The sequence below is a fragment of the Diabrotica virgifera genome, chromosome 7, assembly GCF_917563875.1.
Source record: "Diabrotica virgifera virgifera chromosome 7, PGI_DIABVI_V3a".
Lineage (NCBI taxonomy): Eukaryota > Metazoa > Arthropoda > Insecta > Coleoptera > Chrysomelidae > Diabrotica > Diabrotica virgifera.
The window spans coordinates 201,091,261-201,118,483 of record NC_065449.1 but is presented as its reverse complement, the minus strand read 5'-3'; positions in this window follow the sequence as shown (position 1 = coordinate 201,118,483).

Sequence of the window (27,223 nt, the reverse complement as noted above, 5' to 3'; positions counted from 1 at the left end):
GTTTTTCAAGACTTTTGATATGCTATAGTTTAAACTACATTATTAGACAGATATTCTAAGTAATTAAAAGTCAACCGTAAGAGCCGTTACAAAAATATGAGTAATATAATATATAATATGAGTTGGCCATATCGCCAACCGGGTGTATGGCAATAAGGCCATACAAAATATTCATTATGTACAGAATTACAAAAAAATGTTATTCGGGAATAATTGAAATAAAAGGTCAAAATAATAACATAAGCTCAAAAATTAATTTATTATGACAGGTCAATATAGGGTAACTGCAAAAACAAATTTTTTATTCATAAAAATGAAATTTCTATCCACAATCTGGACACATGAAAATTTCTATGACATCGTCTTTAGTGAGTCCCATGCACTCCTCATGGACGTAAGCCTTGCATTTAACACATGTCATAAGCGCATTTCTGCTTGTATATCTTCCCTGCCGAGTTTACAATACCACGACTCATTTAAAATTTTACATTGTGGTTTTGGTGCTCTAGATATTTTTGATTTTTTTTTGATATTCGTACTTGATACTGAAATATCCTTAAGAATTTTGTTTTTTTAGTGAACAAGTTTCTTGTGACAACTTGGGCTCTACTGTTCAGAGCAGGTTTTCTGGGTTTCTTAGCTTTGGTTAGTACCATATCTGGAGTTGGTAGCATCTCAGTAAACGAATTGTTCTCGTTCAAGGCAGCATCTTGTACAATTTCTTCGTCAGAATAAGAGTTACTAGACTCATCGTGTACACTGAAATGACTATCTGAATCACTGCTGCTGTCATCATGGGTACAAGTTCTGGCTCTAGTACCGTTTTTCTTTTGTGATCTTACACCAGATGTGGATGGACCAGCTTCTAAAGAAATTGAGCGATCGACATTATTTTCCTTATTCTCTAATAAACCAGATATATTAGATGGAACTGTTTCTTGAGACATTTGCTGTTGCTGTTGAGGTTCTTGGTCCTGATTTTGACTTGCAGTGCTTGGAGCAAATGCAATCTCTGGAATTGCTTCACGATTTAGAGGATATATCCCTGTTGCTCTGAAGCCTGCTTTAATATTTGACATTGTCATTGTTTTATCCCAAACAGCTGAAAATATGCCTCCAAAACGCATCTTACTAATTGAACGTTCGTCTGGATGCGTGGAAAAATATTTTACTACCTCATCGTCCCAGTAATACTCAAACACCCTAAATACAGCCTTATCCATTGGCTGGAGTTCGTGAGTCGTATTACTGGGCACGCAATACAACGTTATATCAAATCTGTCAGCGGTTTCCAAAATACTGTAGTTCAAGTGACACTTGGCTCCATCAAAAATAAGCAGACATTGACCTTGAACCTTAAACTTTGCAAAATGCTCTATCCAACGGGAAAATGCTGCTTGTGTCATGCTACCTTTTTCTGTCATAAGTACTGAAGTCCCTGCAGGCATTGAATCACTCCATTCTTGTTTCATGCGCTTCCCTTTAAATAAAATTACGGGAGGTACTGCTGTTCCGATAACATTACCATAGGCTACAATTGAAACATTTTGTGCGTGTTCGTTCGTAACGAGATGTACCCGCCGTGACCCTTTTGCAGCTAACTCCTTTTGTTGATGGTGCAAACAGAGCCTGCATCTTTTCTCGTCGATATTATAGATTCTTTCAGGATGTTCCATTATATGTAAAGATCGCAATACTTCTTCTAGCTTGGTGAAATGGTCATTTACAATGAATTTGTTTAGTTTTTGGGCCCTTGCCGGATTTAGATTTTGTGCTTTTCTAACTCGAATTTGAGGGTTTCTTTCCATAAATCCCTTTAGCCGATTTCGCCCAGCCTTTTCTTTTTCTTCTCTAAAAGGATTTGGACTATTATTAAACTTGGTATACCGGTAAACACATCGACGAAGTACACTTGCAGTTAGCGGGTAACCTACTTCGGATAACCGAATGATTCTTCGACTTAATTCAGCTTCTTGTTCTTGAGTTAAGATGGGTTTACGACCCATGGCGGCTTTTCCTGTCTTACCTTGCTCGACATAGCGCCTAAGGGTTCTCCTTGGTAGATTATAAGTTGTACTGGCCCTATTTACTGACATACCCGCGTTCACAGCTTGAAGCGCTTGGGTTAAGTCTTCTTCACTCCATTGCCCTCTTATGCCTCTAGAGCGAATACGACCCATCGTTATTCCTTAAACAATAGAGAAAACATTACAAAAAAACTGGTATGATACATACGCTATTAGGAAAATGTATGCATAGCAATATGGCCATGGCCATATTGCTGTCTATCGATAATGGCCATATTGCTCACATGAACCAAATCAACTGTTTTTTCAAATATAAGGCACTATCATAAACTTATCCAAAAAATAACTGCACTCATTTATCATCGTACCTCTGCACAATCTAAACGTAATATCTACTTAAAAAATACTTACGTGATTGTTACTGTAAAAAGAGATATATTAAGTTTCACGTTTATAATGACGCACTTATAGGCTATTGATTATATTCAAAATAAGATAGCTAAAAGGAACTACAACGTTAACGGGGTTTTATTATTTCATATGGTCAATGGATATCAAAAAACCGTGGAGTGCTACCATTTAAAGGGGTGCGTTTTTGAGAAATGGGTGAATTAGTCCCTGGGCACAGGTTACATTAGGGTGAGTTCTATGCACTTTTGGTACAAAAATATCTACATAAAAACTGTTCCTGGTTAAATGTCCTATCTAAATATCACTTTTTAAAGTCAATAATACTTTTTTTACAAAAATATATTCAAAAGAAAAAGCACAAAGAAACCCAAAAGAAAGAAATTTTGTTTTTTGTCCCATAACTTTTGTCCACGAGGACACAGGTACAGATATTGCTTTAGAGAAAAAAACCTACATATTTCTTCTTTAAAATGTTGTTTAGTAGGGGTAATTACGATTTATAGTTTTCGAAATATGATTTTTCAAAGTTCGCCACTCACAGCAATTTTGGGCAATTTTCCTTGATTTTTCGCAAATATTGTTCTGTAACTTTTTTCTACGTAACTTTAGGTATATGCAATGCTACAAGTAATAGGAATAGAAATCTATTACCTTTAAAATGGTCTACTGTACAACGTTGTACGACTTTTTTCAAAGAGATTATAGTTTTTCAAGGTTTTTATACTTTTAACGATTTTTTATAATATAATATACAAATAAAATAATATTATTATATAATATATCGTATATTATATAATATTATATTATATTATATATTATATCTTATTATAATAGTTAATATAAAAAAATAATATTTTTTACATTTTTTACGATTATTTTTGAAATTTCTCATTATAACTTTTTTTTCTTGTACATGAATATACTATATATTGCTCAATAAAGAGGGCTTACTTTCTGTTCTTAAAATGGTGTATCATCTCTATTTAAATATGTAATCGACACCGAGTGATTCTTTGATATTTTTTTTAACTGTATTAATTAAAAATATTTCTTTTACAAAAATTACATAAACGTTAGTCTTAGAAAACATCACTTTAGATAAAATTATTTAAACGTTGACATTTAAAAAATTTTTCAAAATCAAAGTATATCTCTTCGTTAGCATTAGTTTCAATATCTTCCTCTGACACCTCAGTTATCTTAGAGTTCCCACAATTAGTAACCATGCACGTGCACCCTTTGCAGAATATTGAACAACTAATTCCTATCTTCCTACAACCGCAGATTTTTGTACATCCTTTGGTACATTTACATGCTATTTTTTCAAGCAAAGCTTGTGGTGCATGATCTATGACAGTAAATATTGGAGTTAATCCATATTTTGAAATTTGCCCGGCCGAGTCAAGTGGATCCAAACTATTACCTATAAAAAATAAGATTCAATCATAACACACAATCACATAAAAAAGTTATAATGAGGAATTTAAAAAATAATCCTAAAATAAAAAATCATTGCAAGTACTTATTACATTTTGAAAAAATATATCTTATTCAAAAATAATCCTAGAATTTTTTATAATACACCATTTTAAAGTAAACAGAAGAAGCTTTCTTTTTTATTATATAATATATATGTGCCTAAATGTAGAAAAAAGTTATAATGGGAAATTTAAAAAATAATCGTAAAAAATATAAAAACTCGTTAAAAGTATAAAGTGTTGAAAAAGATAACCTCTTTAAAAGAAGTCCTACAGCATTATACTGTAGAACATTTTAAAGGTAATTGATTTCTATTCCTCCTACATGTACCATTGTCTATGCCTAAAGTTACGTAGAAAGAAGTTACAAAACAATATTTGCGAAATAACAAGGAAAATTGCCCAAAATTGCTGTGACGAAATTTAAAAAATCATCTTTCGGAAACTGTAAATCCTAAACACCTCTACCAAACATCATTTTAAAGATAAAATATGTAAGTTTTTTTTATGTGAAGCAATGTCTATACCTATATCCCCGTGGACAAAAGTTATGGGACAAAAAACAAAATTTCTTTCTTTTGGGTTTCTTTGTACTTTTTCTTTTAAATATATTTTTGTAAAAAAAAAGTATCTTTGACTTTAAGAAGTTATATTTAGATAGGAAATTTAACCAGGAACAATTTTTGTGTAGACGTGTTTGTACCAAAAGTGCATAGAACTCACCCTAATGTAACCTATGCCCAGGGACTAATTCACCCATTTCTCAAAAACGCACTCCTTTAAATGGTAGCACTCCGCGGTTTTTTCATATAGAGAGATTCATTGACCATATGAAATAATAAAATCCCGTTAACGTTGTAGTTCCTTTCTATAGTACATAATCAATAGCCTATTACGAGGCACTATTTTCTTCTGTAATGCAGCACACACTCACAATGTCGGCTTAAGACTGATTACTCTAGCGGCTGTCGTATTTGGCGAACATACTGTTTATATCTATTGCGCCATCTACTTCAAATTCAAGGTAGTTACCGAGTTATAAGGAAGTGGCAATATTGCCTGCTTGGCCATATTGGCTGCATGTACCTTAGTTTTCGATTGGTTTACCAATCATCGTTAGTGCTTGCGTGATCTAACATGCTAACCACCAAGATATAATAATACAAAAATATGTGGGTAAAAACTATTTAAAAGTAATCCGTAAAGGAAATATCGATTAAAAATGCTTACTTAAGCATGGATGTTTAAAATATTCCATTTAATACGCCCTAGGTAACATCTGAGCTATGATTTGACTAGTTCACATGATGACAGTATGGCAGCTAGATTTAAAGAACATGTGTAAAAGTTAGTTCAAAAATCATCTTGTTCTCTGAAAATATTATACAAAATAGGTATTTGTATAACAAGGGAGGAAAGTGCTACTTTTCCTCCCGAGAATGAAGTTTACTGCCCGACGCGTAGCGGAGGACTGTAATCATTCAAGGGAGGAAAAGGCACTTTACTCCCATGTTATACATATGGTTTTTCCACCTTCCTCAAATAACAAGTCATTTTTTCATTTTTACTTAATTTATTTATGTAACTAACCAACAAAATTTATTAGAACTAAAACTAACAAGTACGTACAATATAACTGTCAACTGTCAAATATAAGTCAAATTAATAATGTAAACATTGTTAAATAAAAATACAGAGTGTTTTATAAATAAACGTTAAAATGTATAGAAACTTACGTAATAGAAAATAGATATTGTACAGGGCGTCAATAAGTTACATTTCATGAATGAAATAATACCATGACGTCACATTTACTTTTCCTCCCTAGGGAGGAAAAATATTTTCCTCCCTAGGGAGGAAAAGTACAACTTTGCTCCCTAAAATCAGGTCCGGAAAAGTATACTTTCGGTAGAGGTAGGTGGAAATAAATTTTACACTAAGCATGTCTTAAATTTCCTAAACCTGTTTTCCGATTTAAGTGATTTTTTTAGTATATTATAGCTTTGTTCTTCAAGAATACCGATGTAATAATGTTATTACTAAACAGGTAAGTGTCATTGTATACCGGGTCTAAAAATGATAGTGTGTTTTTTCCTAAAGGTTTGGAACACCCTGTGGAATATTATAGCGTATATAAGATATTGAAATTAAAACTCAACTGTAGCTTACGACTTTTTTAACATTATGCTTTTTGCTTCATTCGCTTATTTGGGATAATAAAAAGGTAGGTACTTTAACAACTAGCCAGGATATTCATCAATACAGGGTGTTTCTAAATAAGTGCGACAAACTTTAAGGGGTAATTCTGCATGAAACAATAACGACCGTTTGCTTTATAAACATGTCCACAAATGCTTCGTTTCCGAGATACGGGATGTTGAATTTTTCGTACAAACTGACGATTTATTTATTGCTCTAAAACCGGTTGATATATGCAAATGAAATTTGGTAGGTTTTAAGAGGTAGTTATTGTGTATTTTTTGACATACAATTAAGAATTTTACATTCACCATTGGCGTGCATACGGGATGTATCTAAATTGTTTATACGCGGAAAAAATGCGCAATAACCTCCTCTTAAAATCTATCAAATTTCATTTGCATACCTCAACCGGATTTAGAGCAATAAATAAATCGTCGGTTTGTAAGAAAAACTTAAACATCCCGTATCTCGCAAATAGAGCATTTACTGATATAATGTGTTTATAAGGCAAACGGTCATTATTTTTTCATGCAGAATTACTCCTTAAAGTTTGTCGCATTTACTTAGAAACACCCTGTATTGATGAATAACATTGCTAGTTGTTAAAGTACCTAACTTTTTTATTATCCTACATAAACGAATGAATCAAAAAGCAAAATGTTAAGAAAGCATAAGGATATAGTGAAGTTTTAATTTTAATATTTTATATACGCTAGAATATTCCAGGGGGTGTTCCAAACTTTGAGTAGAAAACACACTATCGTTGTTACACCCGGTATACGATGACACTTACCTCTTTAGAAATTAGGTATATTATTACACCGGTATTCTTGAAGAATAAAGCTATAATATCCTTAAAAAATCACTCAAATGGGACAACAGGTTTAGGAAATACGAGACATCAAAAATGTCCCATTTTTAAGGTGGTGCGTTAATTTTGATTCTTAGTGTATAATAATTAGTCCAGGGCGCATCTGTTTTGAGATGGACGTTGAGAGGTGACTCAAATTTTTTTGTAGAAATTGCTTGAAAACAAATCAAATAATAATATTTGAGTTATCCTCCCTCTCAAAAGGTCCGGAACGTTGTTTAAATAATCAAAATGTCAAAAATTGAAGTAAAAATTCGATTTTTTTCTTCGTTTTTTGATTATAACTTTAAAAGTATTCATTTCCGAGAAAAGTTGTACTGCCATAAAAATTGCGTATCTAAATTTCCCACAATATAGAATTGGTTAAAAATTTAAAAAATAATCACCCTAGTTGCAAAATAGCAATAATTGCGAAAAAAACATACAAAAACAAGTATTCGCATTTTACGTTTTTCAACCATTTATGCTACACTTAGGACCTTCATATTTCAGCCAGAAAAACTTTATGATACAGTAAAACAATACTGTAAATTTATTTAAGATCGGTTTAATAGATTTTGCAAAATAAATTTTGCAATCCAGCATTCGCAAAAAAAAATTCATTTTTTCAAAATGTTACAGGACTGAAAATAAAACAGATAGCAAGTTAAAATTTTTTGCTTATAGAAGTGTACTGTACCTTTCATTTGCAATTTTCAAAATTAAAATCGATTAATTACCACGGCGTCAGAAAATTTTTGAAATAAACAATAATTTTTGGTGCTACGCGCAGGACAGCGGTGTTCGATTCACGCAAATTGATTTCCACCAAAATTTCTTCCAATCTTTATCTAATATATTATTTTCTTACTCTATATTTTGTTGTATTTTAATATTTTAATTCCACAAAAATCAAACTAATCTTAATATTGTTTGTGAAATATTGTTTAAACAATTGCATAAGTTTAAAAATAATAAACTTTTATTATTTAAGTTAAAATATATGAACAAAGAAAGTTTTGGCTAATAAAAGTGCTATTTCAAAGGATAGAGTATGTGTTTTTATTTTGCAATAAACAAATTCACTTATTTATATCGAAATGTAATAAAAATTAAAATGTATCAATCATTATCAAAGGTCATTGGAATGCCCAATCAGAGCAAACTATCCACTGTCCTGCGCGTAGCACCAATAATTAATGTTTATTTAAAAAAATTCCTGACGCCGTGGTGTTAATCGATTTTAATTTTGCAAAATTGCGAATGAAAAATACGGTATACTTCTATAAGCAAAAAAATTTTCAACTTGCTCTCTGCTTTATTTTCAGTCCTGTAATATTTTGAAAAAATGATTTTTTTTTACGAAAGCTGGATTGCAAAATTTATTTTGCAAAATCTATTGAACCGATCTTAATGAAATTTACAGTGTTGTTTTACTGTATCATAAAGTTTTTCACAGTGAAACATGAAGGTCCTAAGTGTAGCATAAATGGTTGAAAAACGTAAAATACGAATACTTGTTTTTGTATGTTTTTTTCACAATTATTGCTATTTTGCAACAAGGGTGACTATTTTTTAAATTTTTAACCAATTCTGTATTGTAGGAAATTTAATTACGCAACTTTTATATTAGTACGACTTTTCTCGGAAATGAACACTTTTAAAGTTATAATAAAAAAAACCAAGAAAAAAATCGAATTTTTCCTTAATTTTTTTTACATTTTGATTATTTAAACAATGTTCCGGACCTTTTTCCGAGGGAGGATAACTCAAATATTACTATTTGATTTATTTTCAAGCAATTTCTGCAAAAAAATTTGAGTCACCTCTCAACGTCCAAATGTACTAATATTTTTACAGATGCGCCCTGGTCTAAATAGACCTAAACTAGTAGACCTTTTAAGAAAAAAATTATGTGAAGCTCTCGTCTTATCTCATTTTAATTACTGTGATTTTATTTATGGTTTTTGTTTAGACAGTGACAACAAGAACCGTATACAGAAAGTCCAGAAGGCTTGTTTATGGTTTGCGCAAATTTGATCATATTTATATCACATTTGTATAAGGATGTTAATTGGCTTAAAATGAATGACTGAAGGGCTCTTTATTTTGCTACCTTTTTATTATATATAATAAATAATCCTACTTCACCAACTACGCTTAAGGAACGCCTTATATTTCGTAACGATATACATAACCTTAACATCAGAAACAGGATTAAACTAACAATGCTTCAACATAGCACATCTATATATTTCAGAGGTCTTTCTCATATAATGCTGTTAAAATTTTTAATTCTATTCCTAATCATTTTCTCCAATTAAATATAAATACCTTTGAAGGAAAATATAAAAAATACCTCTTAAATATGTCATAATAAGTCACCAGTTCTTAAATCATAAAAAATTACCTAAATTATTAATTTTTTATTTATTATCTAATTTGTAGACCAAATAAAATATTTATTCAATTTTACTAATTGTCAATCCGTAATTTTCTTTTAAAAATATAAATTAACATAAAAGCTTTTGTGTAACATATATTTTAAGTGACAAAAAAATAGAAATGTACTAGGGTTCTGGTTTAGTTCAGTTGAGTAGCCTTGAGCTAGACTTATTCCCCTCATTTCTGAAAAATGGAGGGGATGTAGAATTGTAAACTTTTTCTTGTATAATAATAGACCAGTTCAACTAGCTATTCCCAGATTTTCATCCTTCCTTTATTTTTTTTTTGTTCAGATTGTTCTTTGATGAACAACGAAGTAAGTATTCTAATTAATGGACCACTTTCGGCAAGAGGCAAGAGCCTCCGCCTATTAAAATATAACCGTGATATGGCCGAACTTCACAAAACATGATGTCTGTTCTCTATCAAGAACATAACTTTGATTAAATTTTTTATATCATGTATTTAAGCGTATTTGATTTAGAGTTTTATTTCAAAACTAATATACTAGAATTTTCTTGGTGTAAATTGTACAAAACGTTCCCAATCAGTGGTGGATTCTCTCCTTTATAAAACACACAAAACTCATGTGTAACCATCACAAAAAGAGGACAATATAAAATCAACTATAGCTGCTGACTTTAGTATGTTTTCCTTTAAAATTTATACCCCAGCCGTTTCGTGGAGGAAATCTTGTTTGGAAGAACGATACACAAAGGACCGCAGCGGTCTCAAAGGGCTATTTTGTTGAATTTTCCCTCTATGAACTCTATTTTTATTTGAAATGGACGTACCAAATTGGATCTAGATGACAGGTTTCCATTAGTCCTGAACAGCATTCCTTGAAATTTATAAGATTTGTTACGAAAATAAACGCCAATAATACAACTGACGTCAAATTTATAGAAGTTTTAAAACTGTTTTCCATGTTTTATTAAGAGGAAAGAAACATTTTGACGCCTGTCAAAATTTTCAATATATTTTAAATGTAATAACTTTTTCGAATCCTGAGAAAACTAATAAGTATTTTTGAAAAATTTAAATGCATAATACACCAGGGCTGATCTGTGAAAAAACGTATATTTTTGGATGTGAGAGGTGCCATTCGGATTATTGCAGATAAAGTTAGGTGACAACTTCAATAATAATAATTGACTCGTGCTCCTTCTCAAATATGCCCGAAACATTAATAAAAAAATTATAATTTTTAAAAATTTTGAAAAACGTCGATATTTTTCTATTTTCTTTGCTTATAACATTAAAACGATTCGTTTTGGAACAAAGTCATAAAGAAATAAAATAAAGCTAATTGAATTTTGTATGATATACGACTATTTTCTTAAAGTATTACCCTTTCTACAATATACCAATAAATACAAAATAAGGGGGCAAAATAAACCTGTTGTTATTCAAAGCTTTTTAACCACTTCGGTGGCACTTAGAACCTTGGTAATTTGTTTAGAAAATTCTTATAGCATACTTAAGCCGTCTACCAAATATTATTAAAATCGACCTAATAGATTTTGCATAATAAATTTGCAATCTAATTTTTTTTTAAAGTAGGTCGTTTCAAAATTTTTAAAAGCTTTCTGAACAAAAAGTAGGCCATTTAGCAGTTTGATATTTTTTTACACATAAAGAGGCATTCTGCCTATCTAATATACTTTACAGAATTAAAATCGGATTATTTAAACGGCTTCAGCAATGTCTTAAAATTATAAACAGCTTTTTGGCTTTTAAACAAATAGTTTTGTTGAACAATAAAAAAATTAATTTTTATCAATGCAAATAATCAAAACCGGTATAAATTGACTTAAACTTTTAAATGCTGTAAGCAGAATTGCTTTTTTTTAATCAAAAGTAATTCGGGATCAAAAATTGCAATTTTTCGATTTTTTGAAAGTTCAACCGCGTTATCTCGAAAACTATGCATCCTACGAAAAAACTTGTAAGAAGATTTTTTGCTTAGAATTACTCAAGAAATGCAAAAAAATGCTTTGTTTTACGAAAAATCGCTGTTATGTAATTCCTCAAGTTTTTTGTTTGTAACAATTTTATCGACATCCGGATCAACTAAAATTCGTGTTCTACAGATCAAAATACATAAAAGAGGGTTGGGTATGTCCATCTAAATAAAGCAGCCCGTTGCACCAACCCCCGCCCCGGCTAATGTTTTTATAAACCAAAAAATTGTTTACAATTTTACAACATTGGTGGGGCTGCGTTAATAATCCGATTTTAATTCGGTAAGGTGTATTAGATAGACAGAGCGGCTGTTTATATGTTAAAAAATTAGCCACCTTTTAAATGTTCCACTTTTTGTTCAGAAAGTTTTTAAAAAATTTAAACTTAAAAAATAGATTGCAAAATTATTATGCAAAATCTATTGGTCGAATTTAATGAAATTTGGTGGACGGTTTAAGTATGTTATAAGAATTTTTTAATAGATTTATGAAGGTTCTAAGTGCAACCAAAGTGGTTGAAAAACATTGAAAAAACAGGCTTTTTTGTCCCCTTACTTTGTATTTATTGCTATTTTGCAGAAATGGTAATTACTTAAGACATTCTGAACCAGTCGTGTATCATAAAAATTTAATTATCTTTATTTTATTTCGGTACGATTTTGTTCCAAAATAAATCGTTTTGTTTTAAATAATAAATTATAAGTAGACTTGAGCAAATATGCAAATAAAAAAGTATGAAATATGCGCATAAATATGCCGTATTTTAGCCAAAAATATGCACGTTTATCTAGAAAATATGCATATAATTAAAAAAATATTGACAGTATTTTTTATTTACAAACATATTTGCAATATCTCCACATGGTGTATTAATTAACATGTATATATTTTACTAACTAAGCTAATTAATTAAATATGTAATTATTTAAGTATTTTAACAAATAAATATCGAAATAAATTTCGAATTGTGGTAAAAATAAATAATTATCAAATGCTGTTCAAAATTTTCTAACAAATAATTATGGCTTCTATCTGATTACATAGGAAAACTTCTTTCGATATTAACTGATGTAATTGGGGCATTGTTCAAATTTACGATAATAGTTGGTTCTAAATTAAGTGCTTCGAAAAATGTCCCAGCTAGTACTTGAACCACTTGAGAAAGAATCTGGTAATAACCACTGTTTTTTTTCCATGGTTGCTTTAAATTTTTGAAAAATTTCCTATCCAATATGTATTACTTTTAACGTTTTGAAACAATGATTCAAATTCTTTTATTTAAAATGTACTGTCTAACAATGATAATTATTTGGAGGATTCTAATTGAGTAATAGTTTTCTGAATAAAACTATAGTTTGATTTTATGAATGACACCACGACACTGAACTGTCTATTTGCGGCATTTTCAATTCAAAGCACAATAATTATTCACAATTACGAAGACACGTGTTCACGGCTTATTTTACAACAAAAGCGAACTGGGCCGTCAAATTAAAAATTTTTACCTAAAAATATAAACTGGCTGATTTTGGAATCTTTGTAACCAAAACGTGACAAAACTGTGTACATATAATAAGCCGCTCTTTTATTAGTTACTACATCCAGGTACCCAAAATTTGAGTATGTACCAAGAGATTAGAAAACAAAATTAAGTATTGAGATTTCCAAGCTACTTGTCACAGTAATATAAAAATATATGTATAGTTACAACCAAAATTTAAAATTATATGCACTTTATGCACACTTATATACAAAATACGCAAAATTGGAAATTTTTGCATTTTTTATGCATTATATGCAAAATATGCAATTTGCATATTTCCCTAAGTCTAGTTATAAGCAAGAAAATTAGAAAAAATTCGCTATTTTTCGAAATTTTTAAATATTTTAATTGTTTTATTAATGTTCCGGTCATATTTGAGAAGGAGCATAAGTCATATATAAGTATTGAAGTTGTCACCTAACTTTATCTGCAAAACGAATGCTACCTCTTACATCTACCTAAAAATAGATCCGCCTTGGTCTATAATGAAAGATTACTTTATTACCGAGGGCCGAAAGTCCCTTAGAATGAATAAAATTTTTCTTTTGAATGAGATATTTGAAATTAAAAATCACACTTAATTGTCTCTTAGATTTTCAACCCTGTAGCTTATTAAAATAAACATTATACAAGTTTTCAGGAACTTTTGGCCCTCGGTAATAACGTAATCTTTCATTCTGCGTTTAAATTTTTCAAAAATACTTATTAGTTTTCTCAGGATTAAAAGAAAATTAATCCCATTTAAATAGCATTGAAGCCGAAAGTTCGTACCCATCCCCTTAATGAAAGGCAGTATTACTTCGATTGGGATACCACTTTGTGATGCAAACACAAATAAATTATATTCCTATAATGTGAGTTAATCTTACAAATTAATTCTATATTTTTTATTTAACCTTCGGATGACCAAGCGGGGGAAATTGTGACCCCAGCGTATGTTTTTCTTTAATAAATTCAAAATAATTTTCATTTTTAGCTAATTATTTTTTTATTTGACTTTAATATCATTCTAGATATCCTCATATTTTGAAATAAAAAAAATTCCGTATATTTTACGAATAAAAAATATATTCTGAAGTTGATGCTTAGTAAAATACCGTCTATTATGTGTAATTCCAAGTAGTTTTACGCTAATGACGTCGACTTTGCAAAGTAACAAGACACTTACTCAACATACACACTACATATAACACTAATACTCATGTTGTGACTGGCTAAATGACATAAAGTCCATGCCATAAACAAAACTTTATTGAAGTTATACTTCTTTACCGGCGATAGAGGGTGATTTTTTTATATGTTAAAACCTATCAGCCCGGCACATGCGCATTATAACTTTGTTCTGATTGGATGTTCAAATGACATGTCAAAAATTATCCGATATGGCAGCTGTGGTTTGGAGGTAAAGGTAAAGGTAAACAAATGTATAATATATTAGTTTTATTGTTGTGAGGACAGAAACAAAAAAGTTTATAATATTGTAGTGACTTTTAAATAGTTTTTAAAAGCAACAGGTACGTAATAATTGTTAATGTATCATGGGTATAAACCTACCTATTTGATCTGCCAAAATACATAGTATGTAATACTTTTATTTATATAATTTGATTACCATCAAAATTTCTATCAATATTCACCTAATATATTGTTTTTTTACTCTATGTTTTGTTGTATTTTTTCAATTCTAAATCATTTCAATTCAAAATTAAAATAATTTGATCAATTTTCAAAATATCAAAATGTCACAAGTTTAATCCGTTTAGTTAGTCGATCTTCGTAAATAATGACACATAGTGTCCGTGGCTAAGCGGAGACGGCGAATGAATTCCAATACCAACCGCTCTTATCAGCGCTGGTTCGAGTCCCAATAGAAACTTTCTTTTTTGTTTTTTTTTTAATACATTTTATGATTGTAAGTATATTTATTATATAATTGTATTTTCAGAAAATACGTATTTAGTTAAAAAAAATTTCGACAATTAATGTTCAGACATCATTTGTGGCTTGTTTAATGTGTTTGTGTGTGTTTTATTCTTTTATTATTTTAATTTTTGGCACTGTTCTAATAAAAATGTATGAGAAGTAGTAAGTATAAATTAGTTTAGTATTTAAACAAAATATAAATAAAAAGTATATTAATTTCGTTTAAATCATATAATAGAAGTATAACTTCTTACGTGTGTACAAAGTACACACACATCCTTTTTTTTTTTTTTGTTAATTGTCATTTTTGACCTGGGGTCATTTTCCCCCTCTTGATCATCCGTGTAACAAAAAAAGGTTGGTCATCGGAAGGTTAACTATGTTACCACTGAATTCATTTTTACATGTAAGAGACTGAAACTATTCACTTTTATAATCAGAATAATAATTATTAAAAAATTAGTTTCGACAACGAACGAACATCGTTCAGAGGTCGTTCCAATCATACTTCGGTATAAATATTTCATTGTTTTATACCGAGCAGTTGGTGCGTTTTGATTCAGATCAGCCTTCTTTCAAAGACTCTTTGATAACGGGAAAACCTAAAAACACGTTTCAGGGGATGGCGAGAGACCCGATTTAAATCAAAACGAAACCGTTTATTTTCATATTGTTTAATAATTATTAATTTCGGTAGATTTTATGTATATAATTAGTCATAATATTCTTCTCCTTTTCCGTTCTAAGGAGGTTAAGTCTTGGCCCCAACGGAAAGTTTTTTAAAAAACCAAGGGATAATTATTGCAATAATTAAATTATGAGCGTAATGTTAAAAAAAAATATGAAAAAAAAATTTTAACAAACGCCTTTCTTTAGTTACGAGTGACTAAAATTAAAAATGTTATAAAAAATCCACTAAAAGCAAAGAATAAAACAAAATTGAAAAAATCTAACACATTCGTCAAAGAAAAGCGTGGCGCGTCTTCATCGAATAAACGGTTTTCGCCCCACGCTTTTCTTTAGGTGTTAGATTTTTACAATTTTTTTTATTTTTGGCTTTTTAGTTGACTTTTCTATAATATTTTTAATTTAGTGACTCGTAACTAAAAAAAAAGCGTTTTTTAAAAAAAAATTTTCATATTTTTTATTCTTTACTTTTTAGTCTTACACTTTTCAAACATTAAAAGATATCGTCATGTTTATTAAAATATGTATAATATGATATAATATGATATACAAACATGAAAAGTAGTCGGAATCGGCAAATAATTTGAAACTTTATTGTTTATTTATGAAGTATAACGTAAACAATTAACGTAAAAAGTGAAATTATGTATAGTTCATATAATTAGCTACAATCTGTAAAAGTTTCAAGTTCCTTCATTGTAAATAACAAGAGAATTTAAACATTTTCCGTTAAAATCGTTCTTTTATTTAAACAATTATTAACATAAAAAAATTTTATTGACTACTCGTGTATTGTTCCCGCGAATGCATATGTCTGCAAATTTTTAGTCATTTGCATTGAAGAAAAGGCAGTCAAATTCACGTCCAACGATTTGGCACAAACGATTGAACTAAATAAAAGCGTTTAAAAAAGCATTTAATTAATACGCCAAAACGAATTCTAATGTTAAAATTGTAGCTCAAAACGTCTCTACCGGTGGTTTTTCTAAGACTACGATAAAAACACGAATTTTTTGAATTCGAGTTTTGGTTGAAGTTTTGTTTCGTATGGTATTGGAATTTGACACGAATACGCGCCGATTTTTATATAAACAAATATATGAGCGTTAAAAATTTGAAACTTTATTGTTTATTTATGAATCATAACGTAAAAAGTGAAATTAGCTACAATCCGTAAAAGTTTCAAGTTTCCACATTGTAAAAAACAAGAGAATTTAATTATTTTCTTAAAATCGTTTTTTTTTAACAATTAATAAACATAAAAAAATGTTTATTGAGTATTTGTGTATTGTTCTCGCGAATGCATATATCTGCAAATTTTCATTCAATTGCAATAAAGAAAAGTCAGTCAAATTAACGTCTAAAAAATTGACGCCAACTACTGAACTAAAGAAAAGCGTTTACAAACACTTTTTGCATGAAGGTATGCTTCTTTTAATGAGCATTTTTAGTGCGTCAGAAATGATAGAAAAAAAGGTAAGTCCGTGATAATATACATTTTAGTGACATGACATTTTAGTTAAATCTGACAGTTGTCACATTTTATTTGCAATTTGGCATAAAATCAAATCAGTTGTGTTTATTGCATTTATAAAATGGTATTTTATTTGATTTGTATTGTATAGTCTTATAAATTGAACAGATTATATTCGTAGATATATTATATAATTCGTAAATAATTTTTTTTTCGATTATAGCGCCATCCATTGACAACTAGAATAAATGTTATAAATGTCACCGACGAAATGTAATCACCGACGTGCGTTTTTTTCTGTCACATGCAATTTAATGCGTTAGAAAGACATCGAAAAACTGTGACGCACTGAAAGATCCTCATGAGAAAAAGCATACATTGCATCGAATACATAAAGTATATTTCAGGCGTTCTTTTTATTTTGAGAACAAATGAAATATTTTTTGTTGCTAGTGTGTTGGAAGGTGGTCTTTAATATTTGTTACATTTTTTTATATTTTGTGTGCCTACCTGGAGGACTAGTGACTCTTCTTTTAATTTTATCCTTGGATATCACCACATTATCAGCTGTTCAGCTATAGATACTAAATAATTAGGAAAGAGGAACTTTCTTTTCTTCTGAATTTTCTGAAAATATTTTTCGTAAATTGATTACAGATGCCATTAATAATCACTTTCTGAAGGTAGAAATCCAATGGTTCAAGCATATTAGCATAGGTATTTCAGTTAAAATAGTATTTAGGGCACTTAAGGAATAACGAGGTTCCAGAATCTGAAATTCTTCTGATAAACTGAGAGGATGTAATTACCGCGAATGAAATTTAGGTAAACTTGGTTTTAACATTATATAGACCGGGCAGTATCGTCGCCCCCGCTAGCGAAGTTATTCCGATTCGATTTTTTGTACAAACTTACTCAAAACGAGGTCCTTATAACATATCCACAGGGTGCCGGGCGGTGCTGTGGTCAAAAAATTGTTTAAACAATTTTTTTTAAACAAATTCACGAAAATAATTTTTTCATTTCGAACAATTTGATTTTAGATAATTTGGGTCATTCTGAGTGAAAAAGGGCTCTTGTCATTTTTCTCTAAAATTTATTGTTGTCGAGTTATATGCGATTTAAAATTAGAAAAATGCGAAAATGACCATTTTTATGGCTTAATAACTCGATTAAAAATTATTATTATAAAATTCAACAAATAACCAAATCAAGTTTCAAACCTTTTCTCTAAATTATTATACTGTCATTATTTTATTACAAAACTGTTATTTTTAATTATTAAGAATTAGCGCTTTATTCCAGGATTTATCGTCGCCCTGTTAGTGAAATTATTCCGATTCGATTTTTTTGTACAAACTTACTCAAAAAGAGGTTCTTATAACATATCCACAGGGTGCCGGGCGGTGCCGTGGTCAAAATTTTTTTAAAAAAATTCACAAAAATAATTTTTTTACTTCGAAAAATTTTTTTTAAGATAATTTGGGACATTCTGAACAAAAAAGGTATCTCGTAATTTTTATCTAAAATTGATTGTTGTCGAGTTATACGCGATTTAAAATTTGAAAAATGCGAAAATTGCCATAATATAACTCGACAACAATCAATTTTAGAGAAAAATCACAAGAGACCTTTTTTGCTCAGAATAATTCAAATTATCTAAAAAAATCGTTCGCAATGAAAAAATAATTTTTGTGCATTTGTTTTAAAAAAATTATTTAAACAATTTTGCGACCACGACACCGCCCGGCACCCTGTGGATGTGTTATAAGGACCTCTTTTTGAGTTAGTTTGTGCAAAAAAATCTAATCGAAATAGTTTCGCTAACGGGGGCGACGATACAGTTGGACTATAGCGGTAATTGTTAATAATTAAAAATAGCAGCTTTGTAATAAAATAATGACTTATGACTTATTTTTCATATTATGAAACATAATTTTGCAAACAAAGTACTAATTTATTCTTAAAAACAATATTATCACTGTAAGACAAACAAATGAAATTTTTCACAGTGTGAGCAACACAAAGTTTTTACGCACAATACAGTTATGCCGGGACTTTCGGTCTTTTTTCTTTGACATAAATAACATCCACATTGTCCAATAGCTCTGTTAGTTCCAGGTGGAGCTGCAGAAACGTCTAATTCTGGATGAAATTTTCATCATTCGCACCTTACGGTCGTTTTTCCAAAAAAAAACACGTAACTGCAAAGAGTTTTAAACGATGTAATGGGTGGAATGCGTTTAGAATTGAATTTAATGCAAATAAAAAATGGATAAAAATAAAAAAAAAAATTATTAAAAAGATAGGTGAGAAAAACGACCTCTGGGGTGCAGCTGCACCCCGCACCGCCTTACGAGGGTTAAACAATTTTTCGACCACGGCACCGCCCGGCACCCTGTGGATATGTTATAAGGACCACTTTTTGAGTAAGTTTGTGCAAAAAAATCGAATCGGAATAATTTCGCTAGCGGGGGCGACGATACTGCCCGGTCTAATAATTGTTCTACAAACTGTAATCCAACATACTGTAAATGTATAGAATTGCGTATTCCTGGCAATTTCATTAAACTTTTTGAATTCATATTCGTTTATTTTGAAATTTTTACAATTTTATTTTAACTGATTCGCATTTAAATATTTGTTTTTTTAATAATTTAAATTGTTTTGCTCTTCGTAATTTTTTGTAAACAATCGTAGGTATACTGGAAAATATTTTTTTGATGCCAATTACATTTTTACTGATCGATACTGACCACTTTGATATTTTGGTTAAATTATTTTTTTAACTGTTTTTGTTTTGTAAAAATGTAAAAACGTTTTTAAGTTGTGTGGATTTTGTTCACTAGATTAGGTTTTAAAATAGTACGTTGATTTTATATAAATATAATATAAAGAAAAACAATTAAACAAACAAGCATTAATAAAAACTAATAGAAAACAAAAAACAAAAGAATATGATGAAGAATACCAAAAAGTAGCAGAAGCAATTACATATAAAAGTAAGACTAAATACATAGGTAATTGAACAAATAATAATGACAGTAACAGACAATAATACAGAGAATTGAAGAAAACTATGAGAAGAACATTGCAAAAACAAAATAAAAAGGAAAATACACGAAAAAACACTCAAAGAAATAGGAGACAAATTTCAACAAACAGAAATAAGATCCTGTTACCAGGAAACAAGAAAAAGGGAAAGAGGATATAAGAAATTTTGAGAAATGCCCAAACTTTTTTTACACAACTAATAAACAAAAACTAAGAAGGAAGGGAAGAAATCCATGAAGTTTAAATTATCAAAAAGTAGCAGAAATACGTACAAAATACAAATTGAAATAAAAAACAATAAAATCACAGAAGTAAGAGAAATATTGACGGAAACGTTAAAAATAGCAGGGAGAAAGCATACATAAGCTGATAAAAAGTATATCGGAAGCAGAAAAAATACCAAGTGAGTGGGCACCATCAAAAATGTGCACAATTCATAAAAATCGTTGATATCACCGATGAAGACATGAGCAATATGGGTATACGTGCTTGGCGGAGAAAGGTGATGATAAAGCTGACTGGAGAGAAATTCTTAACCCGGCACCTGACACGTGGCTTTGCAAGGCGTCAACTGCCACGTGGGGTGCTCACAGCACCCCTTAAAAATTTTCGGTGATCTACTTGTTTATAAACAAAATAATGTGTTGGGTTACACAAGTATATAAAAAAACATGTTTTATTAACTTATTAGCTACTAATATATTATAAAAGTTAAAAAATAAAATTAAAAAGGTGTTAAAAGCAAATTAGTGAGTACCAACCCATAATAAATGAAGTGAAGTAAAATATCTAAAAAAATTAAAATTTATTGAGCATAGAGACTACATTATTATTTTAAATCAGTTATTACAATAAAAAATGTAAATCTGACCTGTTTATCAAAACACACAAAAAAAAATTTAAAACTTAAACTGGCAGATAATGACACCCCGATTCGACTTTAGAGCTACAAGTTCAGAATGACACTAAATATCCACTTCAAACGCAAACATATCTATGCTATATAATATTATAGAAAGCTACTATGACGCAAAGCACGGTTAACAAACTTGAAATACCAAATATTTGATGAAAATGTGTTATGGGGTGCTGGTAGCACCCCACGTGGCAGGTGCCGGGTTAAGGAGCGTAGGATCCATACAGGATAAAGCGAGAATGATAAAGTTGCGGTACTTCAGCCCACGGCAACACCCGAACTAGTCAAATATCTGTCTCTAAGCTATTTTAGCTTTTTCTCATTCGTATTCATTCTATACTTGATAGTTAACTAGAATATTTTTTTTACAATATTTTTTTTTCTCTTTCTTAGTTATTAGCCGGTGACAGGTAACGTATGATTATGAACTAATTTTTGAAATATAGCTTCTATTCATCAATGTGATATTCTTTTATATTTTGCCATTAACAGGTCAATCTGACATGTGATATTGACAACTGATATTGATTATAAATATAATAAAATATTGCGGTAATATTCCATTGAAATGTTACATTTTTTAGGCCATACCTTGCATTTGTTAGAGGAGTCAATTTTATTTTTTTAATATGTAGAGGGGATAAATAGAAGCTTAAGATCAAGTATTTGGGGTCGCCACCATTGTCCCCAGGCAGCCATCTTGGCAAAGGGGTGCAAAGGGGTTTCGCGCTATATCTCGTAAACTACCAGCCCAATTTTGTTTCTATTACTTTTTATCGTCAAGTGGCCGACAAAAAAGATATAAATAAAAATATGTAAAATTTTTTAAACAAGTTTTCTTTTGGATGTTATATTTTTTTTCAGTTTATTTTACAATAAAATAATATTATAGAAATTTTGTTCAGGGTTTTTCAGTGAATAATTTCCACTATAAAGGTGTTTAGTTATATTTATTTATCTAGGTTTTAGAGCGCTCCAAACTTGACCATATTCTCGAATGCCCATAGGGATACAATAAAAACATAACTTTAGGCTTACTTTTCTATTTTTTTTTTCATACAATTTATTATGATTATAACATCCCTATGCTATTATTAATCTATTTTTAAATTTTCTCCCCAAATTTTCTTCGTCCAGAAGAAGAATGACGCAACCGAAAATTGCAAAATTCTTCAGAAGAGCAAAAACGATTTTTAAATATTTAAATTACGGATTAAATGAAGAGTAATCGTCTAAGAGACTAAACGATGTTTTTTGTTTTCATCGATATTGGTTCGAATTTCATTATCTTAATTTAATCGCCCCATTTTCAACCCTACCTACAGTTGCGTCATTATGCATCTGAAATAAGATCTAACATAGCGCGTATTTCAGTAATGACGCAACTCTCCTTTAGTGGCTCAGCACATGTTTACAGTTCGGTTTTTTGTATCATATTTACATAGTAATTTAGAAGTTAATTGCGCAATAAGCAGGAATTGACAAAATTTGCAGTACGTCATTTTTCTTCCGTACCGGACTGAATATCTGCCTGCTATTACTTTTATTATTATAATTTATCCTAGGTGGCACAGCAGTCGGTTCCCATCTACTTAACCTATTCTTACAACCTATTTGGCCACGTGCAGTCGTATTAAAATTTGTGAAAAGTATTTTGAGTTTTATAGATAATAGTACTGAGAGTCTTGTAGGTAAAATTTATATTTTTGTGATTAGATAAGCATTTTGTGTTTTTTGTAAAAGCGCATCATGAGTGGTGGTTATTTTAGTTGTAAGAAACTTCTGAGGAAAATTAATTGTCAGTTGGAAAGTCGAACCATCTTTACTCACTGTTGCCGGCGAACGTTTTTCGTCTCTTTATATGGCGGAAATAAAGAAGATTCTCTGGAAACCCTGAGATACAAACGAATCGCTAAAAGATTTCCTCCAACACAAGATGCAGCCCGTTTACACAGACTCCGAGTGTATCACCAGATTCAGTCATGGCTCGGTAAATATTATGATCCATAAAATTCGGGCTGGAGAAAGCATGGAAAATTTTGGTTACCATTCCAAACTTCCAAGCCTTTAGTACCGCCGAGCTTATGAAATTCATCTTTAGCAGATGCAATGGAAACTGGAAGTGCATTTGGTTGCCGAAAAGCAGACCTCAAATGTTCAACAGTGTGCCTCTATTGTGGTGGTAAAAGTGCAGCAACATAGTGGACATATCAACATTAATTATTAAAGAAAATGAATTAGTAGATGAATTACCGACAATGGCGCCAACTCTAACTCTCATTATACCATAAAAATTCACCCCGGATACTGATTCAGGTCTTGACTCGCAGCCTGGACCATCGAAAAAAATGAAAAAATAATAACGAAGATAGATCTTTTTCAACATATAATAATAAATATTACTATTTTGTCTAGAAATTGTCCGTAGATTAGGCCTATTGGGGACACCACACAAAAAACCCGCCTCCAGGCTCTACCTCATAGGTGGCCGGGAAAAATAGCTTAATAATAGCATAGTAATGTTAAAATCATAATAAATAAATACATATATAGATATAAAAGTAAGCCCAAGGTTTTGTTTTTATTGTATTCCTATGAGAATTCTAGAATCTGGTCAAGTTTGGAGCGCTATAAAACCTAGATAAATAAATCTGTGCTCTGTGCGTAAAGAGAGTTAAGTCCTAAAACACTGTTTTGAGATAAACGCATTTAAAGTTTGCAATCGTCTGTTCGAGTTATACTTTTGGAGTTTTTACAATAACCTATCCCTAAAAAGTTTTCTAAATAGTTTTGATCAATTAAATAGTTATTTCTCTCAATAGAATAGTCAATAAATAATATAAATAAACCATATAGGTATTATAAAAAAAATAATAAACTTTTTCTTACATGGACTTAACACAATTTGCACAAATATCATGAACTTAACACGCTTAACGTAAAACACAAACTATTACGAAAAGCATAAAAAATAATATTTATTTAATAATAATAATGGGGATTCTTAAGACCAAAGTAACAGGTTTTAATAAAAATAGAAAAATACAAAAACGCAAGATAAAAACTTCTGTTTATTCATCATAAACCAAGTAAGTAATAATACTAAGTAAGTAAAATAATACCAAAAATAAAGGAAAACAAAATAATATTTTTTTTATTATTTAGTATTTACATTTTTTCTCTTCTTCCTGCCAGTTTGTTTCGTTGGTTTATTTTCTTGGGAAACTGTCATTTTTTTCGGGGTTTCACATTTACCTTCTTTTTTTTGTCAACTGGTTGTACTATCTCTTCATTTTCTTCATCAGGAATGTCATCAGGGTAGGTATCCTCTGCTTCATTTGAGGTAATTAAGTCTTTACAGAATTGGTGATATACTGGTGAAATGTATGGAAGCAGGTCGAGGAGGTCATTTTTTTTCTTCTTAGGTATAGGATTTTTTCCTGGGTAACTTAAACTAGGGTCCATTTTGCTAATGTTTTCTTTGCCTCTTCTTTTGAAACTAATGCATTGAAATGGTTGATTACGGTCTAAGGAATTCTTATAGTAAATTATTCCAGGCTCGTTTTTGACAAACTTCAGCCACTGTACATCTCTCCAGCTAAAATTGATTCCAACAACATCATCTTTTCCCTGCTGAAGGTCGGTTTTTAGCAGCTTAGCAAAGTCAAAGAAGCTATCTTGATTCAAAGGACGTTTCTTACCAGTACTTTGTATAAGTTGGGCCCAATCATGAGGATGGTGAATGTTTCCATCAAAAGCTGTTTTATTTTTTTCAATAAGGGCGTGGGATGTATCACACTCCATGTGCGTGTGACCAGGCACTAAAAATTTATGATTAATCTCTTCAAAGTTAGAAGAATTTTGCAGGGCTACCATACACATAGCAGCTACATGCGTATTCTTATTTTGACCACCAGTAGAGTACATGGTTTGAGTACATGGTCAAACTTTTCACAACGGGCTTTAAAGCTTCAGAAATAAATCTGTATACACATGAGCCAACTTCATTTGCACCTCTGCCAGCTATACCTTCATGCCAAAGGTAGCAGTAAGTTGTGCCATCACTGCAGTCGTAGACTGTTAGATTGAAAGTCCAAAGTTGGCGTTTATAGAAGACTACAGAACTATGGACGAGTGGAGTGGGAAGGCATTGCTGCATGTCAAATGTCACAGTTTTGGTTGAATTGTCAACTTTTGTTGGAGTATTTGAGAGAAATATATGAAGATGCATGCAGTAGAATTATGGCTGGATGGATGAAGTGGAAGAAAGCAAGTGGTGTGTTGTGTGACAGAAAGTTCCAAAGAAGCTGAAGGGAAAATTCTATAAAACAGTCATAAGACCGGCTATGATGTAGGTACAGAATTGAATGTTGGCAGTGAAAAAGAAACAAGGAACAACGAACTCATGTGGCGGAAATGAGAAATCTTAGATGGATGAGAGGTGTGACAAAAAAGGACAAAATTAGAAATGAGTATATTAGGGGAAGTCTAGGTGTTGCACCAATTGATGCCAAAATGAAAGAGCATAGTTTAAGATGGTTTGGTCATGTTCAATGTCGAGAGGTTAATCACCCAATACAAAGAATAGCTGAAGTGCAGATTCTTGGGATGCTTGGAAGGAGTAGGAGAGGAAGACCAAAGAAGACTTGGGGGGAGACGATAAGGCAGGACATGTTGGTAAAGGGTATTAACATTGATATGACCCAAGATAGAATTGTGTGGAGAAATGCAATTAGGAAAGCCCCCACCCTGCATAGGGATAAGGAAAAGAGAATGATTATAAATAACTATTAACTATAGCTCACTACAGTATGTTAGTGTTAAGAAAAACAGCCGTATTATGAACGATCTATCAAAAAAATAACAAAGGGAGCTTTATATTTTTTGTCTAAAAGTGAAACGGCTCATTCTTACCATCGAAAGTATCTAATACATGTTTTTGCAATTAAAAGTTTAATAGATCATTGGTAGCACGGCCCAAAATCTACAGCACTATTAAAAATTTAAATAAAACTTACCAATGCTTAGACTTTCTTCAGACTCAAGTTCATCGTTTTTTAACATGTCCAATATGCGTTGTGCTCTGGATGACATGGTTAAACTTTGAACTAAATTCCTTGAAATAACCAACAAATAATCACAGAAGGTTAAACTTTTAACTAAATTCCTTCAACTAGACCAACAAAATAATCACAGAAGAAAACTCCAACTAAAATCTTAAAATCGTTATGTTGTTCATTAAAGTACAAGCTCGTTTGAAAGGACCTAATCAATATGCCACTATAGCCAAATCAGCTTTAACAGCGCGCAGCGTACAAAGAGTCAACGCAATAACTTATTAGTGTACAGGTACAGTATGTTAAGTCTCAAAACTGTGGGACTTAACACACTGTGTCTTCCTATTTCTTCAATAATGTTTAGTGTAAAGTGTAATATGTCCAAGTTCAGGACTTAACACGCATTACACAGTTAGTATTGACTGTTTTTCATTTGTGTAAAATGTGTATCTCAGTTTAGGAATGGAATTGGACTTTACAAATTATACACCATGTAGATATCAAATTCTAACATACAGATAGTGCATTACCTCATTTCGACCATTTTTGGACTTAACTCACTCTACGCACAGAGCACAGAAATAAAAGCAAACAACTTTATAGTGGAAATTGTTCGTTCAATAATTCTCTACAAAATCGCTGTGATGTTATTTTTTTGTAAAATAAACGTAAAAAAAAGGTATAACCTCCACAAGGAAACTTCTTCTTACAAAATTTTCTCTTACTTTTGTTTATAACTTTTTTGTTGGTCACTTGACGATAAAAAGTAATAGATATAAAATTGTAGAAAATTTAATTTGCTACATTTTATGTGTAATTAAATTTTCTGTATGGTTGTTAGTTTAGGAGATACAGCGCGAAAGCCCTTTGCACCCCTTTTTCCAAGATGGCGGCCGGGGGACAAAGGCGGCGACCCCAAAAATTTTAACTTAAGCTTCTACTAAATCCCTCTAAACATTAAAAAAATAAAATTGACTCCTCTAATAAATGCAACCCTAAATGTAACATTTCAATTGACTATAACAATTTTATTGTAAACTCATTCTTACAAAAAAGGAGCAGTGTAACATGTATCCCAAATTCATAGAAACTCAAAACACAAAAACAATGTAGCTGGAAATAAAAATTTCTCTCCGCAAGAATTTAATCAGACAACCGCAACGGCCTTCAGCATTTTCTAATCCACTGCACA